This window comes from Mytilus californianus, unplaced genomic scaffold, assembly GCF_021869535.1.
Source record: "Mytilus californianus isolate M0D057914Y unplaced genomic scaffold, xbMytCali1.0.p SCAF_6, whole genome shotgun sequence".
Classification (NCBI taxonomy): domain Eukaryota; kingdom Metazoa; phylum Mollusca; class Bivalvia; order Mytilida; family Mytilidae; genus Mytilus; species Mytilus californianus.
In genome coordinates this window covers 41,742,528-41,753,970 of record NW_026262712.1, presented here as the reverse complement: position 1 = coordinate 41,753,970, position 11,443 = coordinate 41,742,528, and the positions used below count along the sequence as shown (strand labels likewise).

General features: G+C 32.4%; 1 long non-coding RNA gene across 1 annotated transcript; it reads left to right on the top strand.

The window, feature by feature from the left end:
• Positions 1-7,228: 7,228 nt before the first annotated feature.
• LOC127704491 (uncharacterized) lies at positions 7,229-10,245 on the top strand. The gene is made up of 3 exons (XR_007983303.1): positions 7,229-7,292; positions 8,423-8,551; positions 10,130-10,245. It is a non-coding gene; the product is annotated as an uncharacterized LOC127704491 (long non-coding RNA).
• The last annotated feature ends 1,198 nt before the right edge of the window (positions 10,246-11,443 follow it).

Genomic DNA, 11,443 nt, shown 5'->3' with positions numbered 1-11,443 from the left:
ATTTTAACACAAAGTCCTGACTTTGGATAAGCACATACACATTTTGGCGGGATTATACACTTGTGAGGGTGCAATATTTTTTTTAACTTGGGAAAGCAGTGTAATAGTACAATCTAAGAACAAATTTTAAAATAAGTTGGGAATGACTATCATTATTATATCAACACGAAAAACAAAGACTAACATAATGACATTCTCGGGGACTAATAGTCTACTGCAGAGGTATACGTTGATAATTGATATGATGTCAACGCAATATAAACAAAAATGGAAAAGGCTACATTTTGTACAAAAAGTCATGTATGCCAGAAAATCATAAGATAAGCGACTGTTTCATGAACTGATGTGCAATGGACAATAAAAAATTTAGTTTTCAGCTATTTGTAAATAATCACTACTATTTGTTTATAGTTGGTGCTGGATCAGCGGGTAGTATAATTGCAACTAGGTTGACCGAAGACCAAACAAATGTTTTATTACTGGAAGCTGGAGGATCTGATTTGGAAAACGAATTTATTCGAATACCATTACAATGGATACGAACACTCAAAACAAAGGAAAATTGGAGTTTCGACTCAGTTCCACAAAAATATTCTTTAAAGTCAGTTGATAACCGGGTAAGTTTATACCTTATGTGTTTGGAATAAAATTGGCTATTGTGTACTTCCTATCGAGAATGGGTATACAGATATTTCTTCAATTTCAGAGTTGAATATACTGTCTAGGCATTAATTTTCATTACCTTAAATTATTACATTTTAAACAATTACTTGATATGTCTTTTTTATTTTTTTTTAATTAACGTATACTCGTTCCTTTTATATAGATATAAGAAGATGTGGTATGGGTGCCAATGAGACAACTCTCCATCCAAGTCAAAATTTATAAAAGTAAACCATTATAGGCCAAAGTACGGTCTTCAACACGGAGCCTTTGCTCACACGGAACAGTAAGCTATAAAGGGTGCCAAAAATAAATAGTGTAAAACCATTCAAACGGGAAAACAAACGGTCTAATCTATATAAAAAATGTTCAGTTAAGTCTCTTGCAATCAATTCAGTACTGTTCAGTATGTATTTTAGTCAATTATGTACTGTTAAGTATGTGATTAAGTCAAGTCAGTACTGTTCAGTATGTGTTTTAGATAATTCAGTTTGTTTTGATTAAATCAAGTAAATAGCAACAACAGTCTGAAAATAAACTGTACCGATCTTAATTGACTGTTAGTGAATAGTCTGAACAGTACTGAATTTACCGCAGCGGATAGGTCTGAAAATTGACTGAAAAAAATGGAAATGATTTCATAGTTTGTTGTTCAGTCTTTTAGAAGTTGATGAAATCAAAATGATCGTTTTAGATCAAATTAGTTTAGTAGTAATAACCAGTTAACAAAACGCCTTCGATGAACTCCTGGAATATTTTGATATAAACTAGAACAAGTATTTTTAGTCCAAGATGATATGAATAAAGATTGAAAGAATCAAAAGGAAAAAAAAGGAGGATAATACATGCTGTATACATCACTTATCAAATGATTGGAAACATTTAGAAAGCACAGTGCTTATGAAGGGAATTAAATGTAATTAGTCTTTTTCATATCCTGAAAAGTTGTTGAAAAGTTTCCGTCAGGAGTCGCTAGTTCTGTAGTTGTCACTGTCTTTATGCAATGATAGCATTTTTGCTTTCTGATTTTACCTTAAACATACGTAAATGAGATATCATCCCAGCGACATAGAAAAGCCGAACGACGTTTAGTGTAAAGGCGCCATAGACCATTTTAGGTCACCCTTAAGATATTTACGCATAGTATATGACATTCCTTTGTCATTATAAGAGTTCAGAACAATGAGATATCAAAGCTATACAGTGGAGATCACTTCTAACCTCTGATTAGAACTGTCAGAATAATCTGTCATAGAACTGTTTTAAACTGTCCTAGAACAGTTCTACCTAGAACAGTTCTACCCTAGAACTGTTCTAAGTAGAACTGTCAGAATCAGTTCTAGGTAGAACTGTCAGAATCAGTTCTAGGTAGAACTGACTAAATCAGTTGTAGGTAGAACTGTCAGGATCAGTTCTAGGTAGAACTGTCAGGATCAGTTCTAGGATAGAACTGTCTAAAACAGTTCTAGGTAGAACTGATTTAGTCAGTTCTAACCGTAGAACTGTCAGCAGGACTGACTAAATCAGACAGGACTGTAGAACAGTTCTAAATGACGTCACTGCAGTAAGGGCATCTTAGAATTTAGAAAAAAATCAGTTCCAACCTTTTACTGTATAATAGCAGATTTTCTATATTTTTACTGATCAAACATTACATGTAACGTTACAAGCATCGAAGCGGATAGAAAGGTTATCCAACTCATCGGAGAATATTTTTATATGATTGCATATAAACATCATGGTTTACCTTACTTCGATCCCCGTTTTTAACAGTGTCTTTCTAAATATAACTCTGCATTTAATTCATGGAATTTTAATAGTAATTTACCTTGTTTGCCTTGGATTTACATTCATAATTTAAGATTCTTTTTTGACAAATGTTCAAACGAAAATTGTACAGTGGATGAATTATGGGATATTAATGAAATACGTGTTGTATAAGTATGTACATTTGCACCATCTCGTCAATTTAGACAGACTTATCCATAACGATTATAAATGATATCTGGGAGTCCGGGACGTCAGAAAAATATACTCGATCTGAACATGAATGAAACATTTGCCCCTGGACGAACATAGGCTACCGACAAAATCAATCATTCTTCTTTTGCCTTCTTCAAAATATATTAACAGTATACTATTCCAAGAAGAAAACTTCTCATACATGTACTTTTCATTTTAAAGTATATGAATCAGTCATGCAGGAACATATATACTGTTCCCAGAGTCATGTGAGTGTTGGATGATGCCGTTAAATAGTTTTGTTTAAAACAACAAACCATCACGAACCACTGACTTTAGTGACGGTTTATTATTATGGATACAGCATGTATAGAGAGGAAATAATGGCACTCTAAATTGATGTGGACAAACTTTTGTAGTCGTAGTCATTGTGTTCCAAAGTTGGTGTCATCTTTATCATACAATCCGTCCTGACATAGAAATATCATTGGTTTACAATGAGGCCATATATATTTAAATGATAAAGTGTAAACATGTTCAGTTTTGGTTGATGCGGTCAAATAATTTTGTTAAAACGACTCAGTCTGATATATCGAAAGTACTAAAATTTGTTTACGATTCAATAGTTTGAATAAAAAGAGGACATGCTGGTACTCTAAATTGATGTGGAATTTTTTTTGTAGTCAATGTGTTCCAATATTGGTGTCATTTGAATTATACAATCCATCGTGATATGTAACTATAAGTGATTTACTTTGCGGCTATATATATATCTTAAGATTTACATAATAAAGTGCAAATATGGTCAGTTTTGGTAAATGCTGTCACATATGGTCAGTTTGGGTTGATGCTGTCAAATATGGTCAGTTTTGGTTGATGCGGACAAATAATTTTGTTATGTGAGTAAGTCTGAGATATCAAAATTACTGAAATTAGTTTACGATTCAAAATTTTGAATAAAAATAGGACATGCTGGCACTATAAACTGATGCGAGCATAATTTTGTAGTCAGTGTTTTCCAAAATTGCTGTCATTTGTATTATACAATCCATCCTGATATAGAAATATAGGTGATTTACTTTGCGGCTATTAAGATTTACATAATAAAGTGCAAATATGGTCAGTTTTGGTTGATGCGGACAAATAATTTTGTTATACCAGTCTGTCTGAGGTATGAAAACTACTGATATTTGTTTATGATGTAATATTTTGAATAAAAAGAGGACATGCTGGCACTCTAAATTGATGCAAACAAAATTTGGTAGTCATTGTGTTCCAATATTGCTATCATTTGTATTATACAATCCATCCTTACATAAAAATATCACATAAAAAAGAGCAAATATGGTCAGTTTTGGTTAATGCGGTTAAATATGGTCAGTTTTGGTTGATGCTGTCAAATATGGTCAGTTTTGATTGATGCGGACAAATAATTTTGTTACAGAAGTCAGTCTGAGGTATGAAAACTACTGGTATTTGTTTCCGATGCAATATTTTGAATAAAAAGAGAAAATGCTGGCACTCTCAATTGATGCGAAAAAAAATTTGTGGTCATTGATTTCCAATATTGCGGTTATTTGTATACTACAGTCCCTCTTGACCTAAAATTATAACTGAATTATGTCCAGCTACATAGATTTACATAAAAAAAAAAAGCAAATATGGTCAGTTTTGGTTGACGCGGTCAAAAGATTTTATTACACGAGTCAGTCTGAGGTATGAAAACTACTGATATTTGTTTACGATTCAATATTTTGAATAAAAAGAGGACATGCTGGCACTATAAATTTATGCAAACAAAATTTTGTGGGCATTGTTTTCCAATATTGCAGTAACTTGTATATTACAGTCCCTCTTGACCTAAAATTATAACTGAATTACTGTGCAGCTATATAGATTTGAAAGATCAGAAAAGAAGAGCAAATAATGTCAGTGTAGGTTGATGCGGTCAAAAGATTTTTGTTAAACGGGTCCGTCCAAGGTATGAAAACTACTCGTAAACAGATATCATATTTGTTTACGATTCAATATTTTGAATAAAAAGAGGACATGCTGGTACTATAAACTGATGCAAACACAATTTGACATCATTTTCCAACATAATTGCTGTCATTTGTACAATCCATCCTTGCCTAAAAATATAACTGTATTTCTGCAGTGTGCGGCTACATGTAAATAGTTTTACAAGATGAAGAGCAAATATGGTCAGTTTAAGTTTAATTTAAAAACATATTTATTTATAATAGTGGATTGGGAAACAAGTTATTACATTTGGTTAATGAGGTCAAATAATTCTGTTATACGAGTCATCCTGACTCCCGGAATGACAAATGTAAAACAATTCAAAAGATAAAACTAACGGCCTAATTTATGTACAAAAAATGAACGAAAAACAAATAATTTATGTAACACATCAACAAAAGAAAATCACTGAGTTACAGGCTCCTGACTTGGAACAGGCACATTCATGCAGAATATGGCGGGGTTAAACATGTTGTCTTGATTAAAAATCTGAAATAAGACCGGCAAAATAGCCAAACTCTATATAAATCGCTATTTTGCCGAAGCCTTATATTTAAGACAAAGAGTTCTTAAAACTTGTAAATCAATTCTAGCCGTAGAATTTATAAATCAATATTCTAGCCGTAGAATTCATAAATCAATTCTAGACGTAGAATTTATAAATCAATTCTAGTCGTAGAATTTATCAATCAATTCTAACCGTAGAACTGTTCTAGTCGTAGAACTGTTCTAGAAGTAGAACTGTCTAAAACTGTTCTAGGGTAGAACTGTCAGGATCAGTTATAGGTAGAACTGTCCAAATCAGTTCTAGGTAGAACTGACCAAATCAGTTCTAGGTTAGAACTGTTCTAGCTAGAACTGTCTAAAAGGTGTCAGGCTGACAGTTCTACATACTGTCCTAGAACAGTTCTCCTGACAGATTCTGACAGATTTAATGAGAGGTTAGAAGTGATCTCCACTGTAGCTGTTTAGCTTAGTTATCACCAAATGTCATGTCCAGATCTTAAAATGATTATACTATAAAATTACTTTGAGTTGTTTGATCAGATTAAGTTTGTAATATCTCTGCTACTTTTCTTATTTGAACTTTGTTCATGTTGGTCACCATTGCCGATTAAGGATTATGACTAGTTCAGAAACATAATAATTGAAACAATAAGAAGCTTTAAAGCTATAAGTAAACATGTCACTTGGTTTAAACTATCCTACACTTTTCGAGAAAAAATGCAACCATTTGTATATATTTGAAAATGAAAGAGTGAGGTAAACATTTCCCCTCCGCCCCCATAAAAAGCAATCAGAAGAAAAAACTGAACATCGCAAACATCATTAAGTTTGTCCCCACTCTGTGATCTTTGACTTAGTCTTGCATAGTAAAGCTGAATGAGTTTCACCGAAGACTTTATCTGCCTCTGTCGAGTATATCCTACTTACGACCTTGTATGGCTGCATGGCTTTCATAGAAATGTAAAATGATGACAGTAAAGACCAGTTTTGTCGAACATATTTTTTACTCAAAACAATGCGCGAATAGACTCGGAAATGTTGTTGTATGAAACAATACAAATCATAGAGATAATAATACTATTAAAAATACTACAATATATTGGCATAAATTAAACAGCAACTGCAAAATTTACCCGAGCTCTGCTTTGAAAACTCCATCTATTACTCGATACTCTCATGATTCACACTAAAGATCGCCTCCGGTATTTGGTGGAGATTGTGTTGCTCAGTCCTAGATTTTCTATAAAGTGTTTGTTGACTGTTGGTAAGCTTTCCGTGGTATTTCGTTCTTTTCTTCCATGGCGCTCCCAGTTTATCCTCGACTTATTACACATGTCATTAGTTATAACAAGAAGTAAAATATCAAAAATATCGAACTCCAAGGAAAATTCAAAACGGAAAGCCTTTTATCAAATGACAATTTTAAATGCTCAAACACATCAAACGAATGGAAAACAACTGCCATATTCCTGACTTGATATAGAAATTTCTTTATGTAGAAAATAGTGTATTACACCTGGGTTATAGCTTTCAAAGTGTCTTTGATCTGTCTTTAATGTTTCTTTAATGTGTCTTTTTGTTGATGTGGTTCAAAAGTGTTTCTCGTTTCTTGTGTTTTATATAGACCGTTGGTTTTCCTGTTTGAATGGTTTTATACTAGTCATTTTTGGGGCCCTTTATAGCTTGATGTTCGGTGTGAGCCAAGGTTCTGTGTTGAAGGCCGTACTTTGACCTATGGTGGTTTTCTTTTACAAATTGTGACTTGGATGGAAAGTTGTCTCATTGGCACTCATATTACATCTTCTAATATTTATTTGGTGTCTGCCGCCTCGCAAAATTTATCTTCAATTAGAAATATAATGTTCTACACTGACTGAATATTTAATAGTACTGCGACCTTATGAAAACAAATGAACAAACAATTAAAACATCGTTATTTTGTTATTAGAAGATTAAAGGCCATTGTGGTAAAGTGTTGGGCGGTACTAGCAGTATTAATGCAATGTATTACGTTAGAGGAAGTCGTCATGATTATGACAAGTGGCAAAAAGAAGGTTGTACTGGATGGGGTTATGACGATGTTTTACCATACTTCAAAAAGTCAGAAGATATTCAAATTCCAGAGCTGATTAATTCCTGTAAGTAAAAATTATAATTTGAAATATATAGAAGAAGTTATGAAAATAATGAAAACCATAATACTATATTGTAAACAGTGCAACGATTGTAATATATGTAAATTATGAATTCATTCTGTGAAACTGCATCAAGGTTTCAATGCGTGGAATGCATGTACAAGATGTACACGGAAATCTTGTGATAGATAGGTAATTTTTTAGTCGCGTTTTACATCTTTTATATTGATAAAAATAGCAAAACCCAAAAAAACTTAAAGGGTAATCTACGATCCCTTTTCCCTTTTGCCTTTTGTTGTCAATATAATGGAATTGTATGCAACTGTCATACAAATGAGAGGTTAAGCTAGCTATAAAAACAAGTTTTATCAATCTTTTTCTACATAAAGAAATGCCTGTACCAAGTTAGGAATATGACAGTTGTATTCCTTTCGTTTGATGTGTTTGAGCTTTTGATTTTGCCATTTGATAAGAGACTTTTCGTTTTCAATTTTCCTTGGAGATCGGTATTTTTGTTATTTTACTTTTTTTCATTATTGTTTACTTTCCCGTCGTTCATTCTGATTGATCAGATGCACTGAGCCTATCTAAATATTGGTTTTGTTAAATTATTGTTCATCTTGAGTATGCATTAGATACTTTTTTTAAAACACCGAACAAAGATCAATCAACCAATAATTTGTTTGAAATCATTATCACTGACTTTTGAAACATTTAAACGTTCATCGTTCATAGAATATACTAGTTGAACATAAAAGAAAAAAACATTGTCATAGAAAAAGAATTTAGAGGGTATCACAAATAATTGTAAGTAAAGAGAAATTTAGAAAGTATCACAAGTCCGGGTATATAAAGAGAAATATAGAGGGTATCATAAGTATGATTACTATTTGCTTATTACATGTATGTCAGCATTGTATGTTCTAGCAGGAACAATTTTTTTATTATTTAAAAGATAATTGATGTGCATTTCCTTGAAATAAAAATATAATGATTTCATTTTTTTGTCAAATAAATTGCATAGGAATATTTGAGCAGAATATATACGCTTTAACTCAATGAACATTTTATTTGACGTGTATATGTATGGTCAGAAAACTATCTTGAATATCTATCAAATTTCTATAACGTAGCGTATCATGGACATGGAGGTCCCTTGGTTATAACAGAAGGACATACGACGCCGATAGAGTTCCTGCATAGGTTAGCAGCTAAGGAAAAAGGCTTGCCAGTCACTGATTGTAATGGTTTTAATCAAATTGGTAATTATTTGTCAATCTACGGACAGCACGCGTGTTAATCTTGTGTTACTCTGAATATATGATGTATACTGAATATCTAAGGGAAGAAGGTTTTATGACAAGAGTCATTGCATGGCCCCTGAAACTGAAAGAACAGTAAACCATTGTCAATAATTTCAAAGGTATGTTGATGGTTCTATTGAGAAATTAACAGGAGTATACAATAAGGACATTCTAGAACATAAATGCCAGTTTGTGAAGTCAACATGTTGAAATTGCTATTTTATAGCTGACTTTTTTATGGTATGGGTTTTGCTCATTGTTGAATGCCGTATGGTTAAAGTTTTTCACTTTTGAACTCCGGTATTATCGTTTTTGTCAAGACTACCATATCTCCTTGTTTTCATGTTTGACCGAAAAGGTTATTATACTCATTTTTTTCTTATCTAAAAAAAATATCTGCTTACACAAAAGGTATTACCCAAATCAATATCTATAATGAGACAACACATAGATAAATGTATTCTTGGCTCAAATTTTAATATAGTAATAACATGATCTCAAAATTAGATGGTTTGTGCTTTGTGCGTTGTAGACCAAACGGAATTACCAACGACATATAATTAAAAGGATAACAATGAAACATGAATGAACTATTTTTTGAAAGCTTTGAGGGATACTACTTTTTTATTTTCAAATTTAATACACAAAATGTGACCTTACCTGCTTCGCCTTTTACACCACTTTTTTTTTATCGAATTTACTCCCTGAAAAGAGGTCCAATAAAATTTAGACAACACCACAAAAATACACAAGACATACAACATTCTACAAAAAACTATTGATCAGCAAGAACCAAACCAAAAACCGAATTGTTTTAGTACGCAATTTTCAGTCTTCAACTGTTACTCACCAAGTTACTCACTGAAGGTAAAATAATCAATGTTGAGTCGTTTTAAGGGTTGCAAAGTAAAGGAATCGAAACGTTATTTATGTGGTCATTTATTTGTCTTTTTATTCGTTTTTAGTTTTTTGTCAAATCAAGTGTATTCGTCGTTCGTTGCTTGGTGATTTGTTCTAGCGTCTATCGTTTGAAGGATTATCTCGTTTCAGTCATGCATCTGCAATCGGATATACATGATATAGTTTTTTTTTTAATGAACTTTGCAGAAAAATTTATTTCAATGCGCTTTTTTTTTTCTTTGTTTTTATATATTCATCCGAAATACATGTTAGAATTCCATTGGCAACATTTCAGTTCTGTATTATTGGTAATGATGCATATTTTTTATGTATTTTTCCATGTTTTTCTGTTTTCTGTCCCCCCTTTTTTGTATATCAAAGCGATATGTTTGCCATCTTATTGAATTCTAGTTCTGGAATAAATCAGGGTTTATTGTGCAGTGAATGACGAAAATTCAAGTAATGACAATAACATTATTAACATTCTTACTTAAAAGTATCAAAAAGTTGGTCAAGTTTGATTTAATTGGACATGTTCTATTAGATTTACTATATCTAAAATTGCATGAAATAGATGCATTGTATGTTTACCTTTATACGATATCCGACCAGTATGTGAGTTTGTTTTTCCCTTAGGCTATTGTGCCATACAAGCAAACGTAAAACACGGCGAACGTTGTTCTTCAGCAAGTTGTTTTCTAAGACCTAAATTGCACAGACGAAATTTACAGGTTGCTACCAACAGCCACGTTACAAAGGTAAATGTTTTAAAATATTGATTGTACCTCTTTAAATTGCCAAAACAAAGTTTTGGAGACTTTATGGTTTTGTCCCGTTTCTACTCCTTATTATTATTTCACCCGAATGACAATGTCATCTTCACGGAAACAGGAGAAAAGATTAACATTGACAGTATGGGAAAACACATTAAAGCTTCATTTCCTTAAAGAATATTGGATCACACCTAATGAAACTTTATTGATATGAAACCTGGCATAAGTCAATGCAGTAGCTGTTTTTGGAATTTTCAAAATGGCCACCGTAACCATGAAAACCGAAAAAATGCGAAATTTAAAACTGAAGATGAGTGGTGTCCTTTTCCGTATATTGAATACCTACTGGTAGAATTTTTATGTTTTGTATAATACAAAAGTACCATGCAAAGTTGTCTATTCAACATTTTTTGTTCAGCCTCGGATTTCCTTGTCATTATTTTAGGGGGGGGGGGGGGGTCTTTTTTCATAGAACATTCCAGAACATCATTGTTCAATTATTCCGAGACACATAAAATGATACGTGATGATAGATTAATATGTGTAGCACCATATGTAGCAGCAGTTCGACTTTTGAATTTTGAAAATCGCCGCTGTTACAATGAAAACTGCACAAATGCGCAACATTGAAAATTGGTCCAATCTTTATGAAATTTGACAGTAATTTGACCTGTCTTGTGGAGATGTGCTCTCTTATTTTGGAATATTCAAAATGACTGCCGTTACCATGAAAAAAGCAGAACAATGGTTTGGGTCGTTTTTGCGACTTTTGTTTTTTATTTTTGGATCAAAAGCTTAAATTCGTAATCTTGTTTGATATGATTTTGCAAACAAAACATCGGACAGTCATATGTTATGCTATATGGTTGCATTTATTAATCTAAAGATAGATATTCTGATTTCTCCTCTTTAAAATATTATCAGACGTTAAGTATATAATTAGAGTACCATGAGCAATTTGACGAATGCCACATATAGAGCACATTTTGTTTTTCTTCCGGAGCACCTGAAATTATCCAGGGTTTTAAGTTGTGCATTTGTAGCTCAGATCTAAGTTTTATGTGTAGTGTTTTTTGGACATGTTTGCCTTTTTGTCATTTTCATTTCCCCTATAACTGACGAGTTAAGATATTTCCTTCATAAATAACAAAGAGTAAAGCATTGAAAAAATATTTAA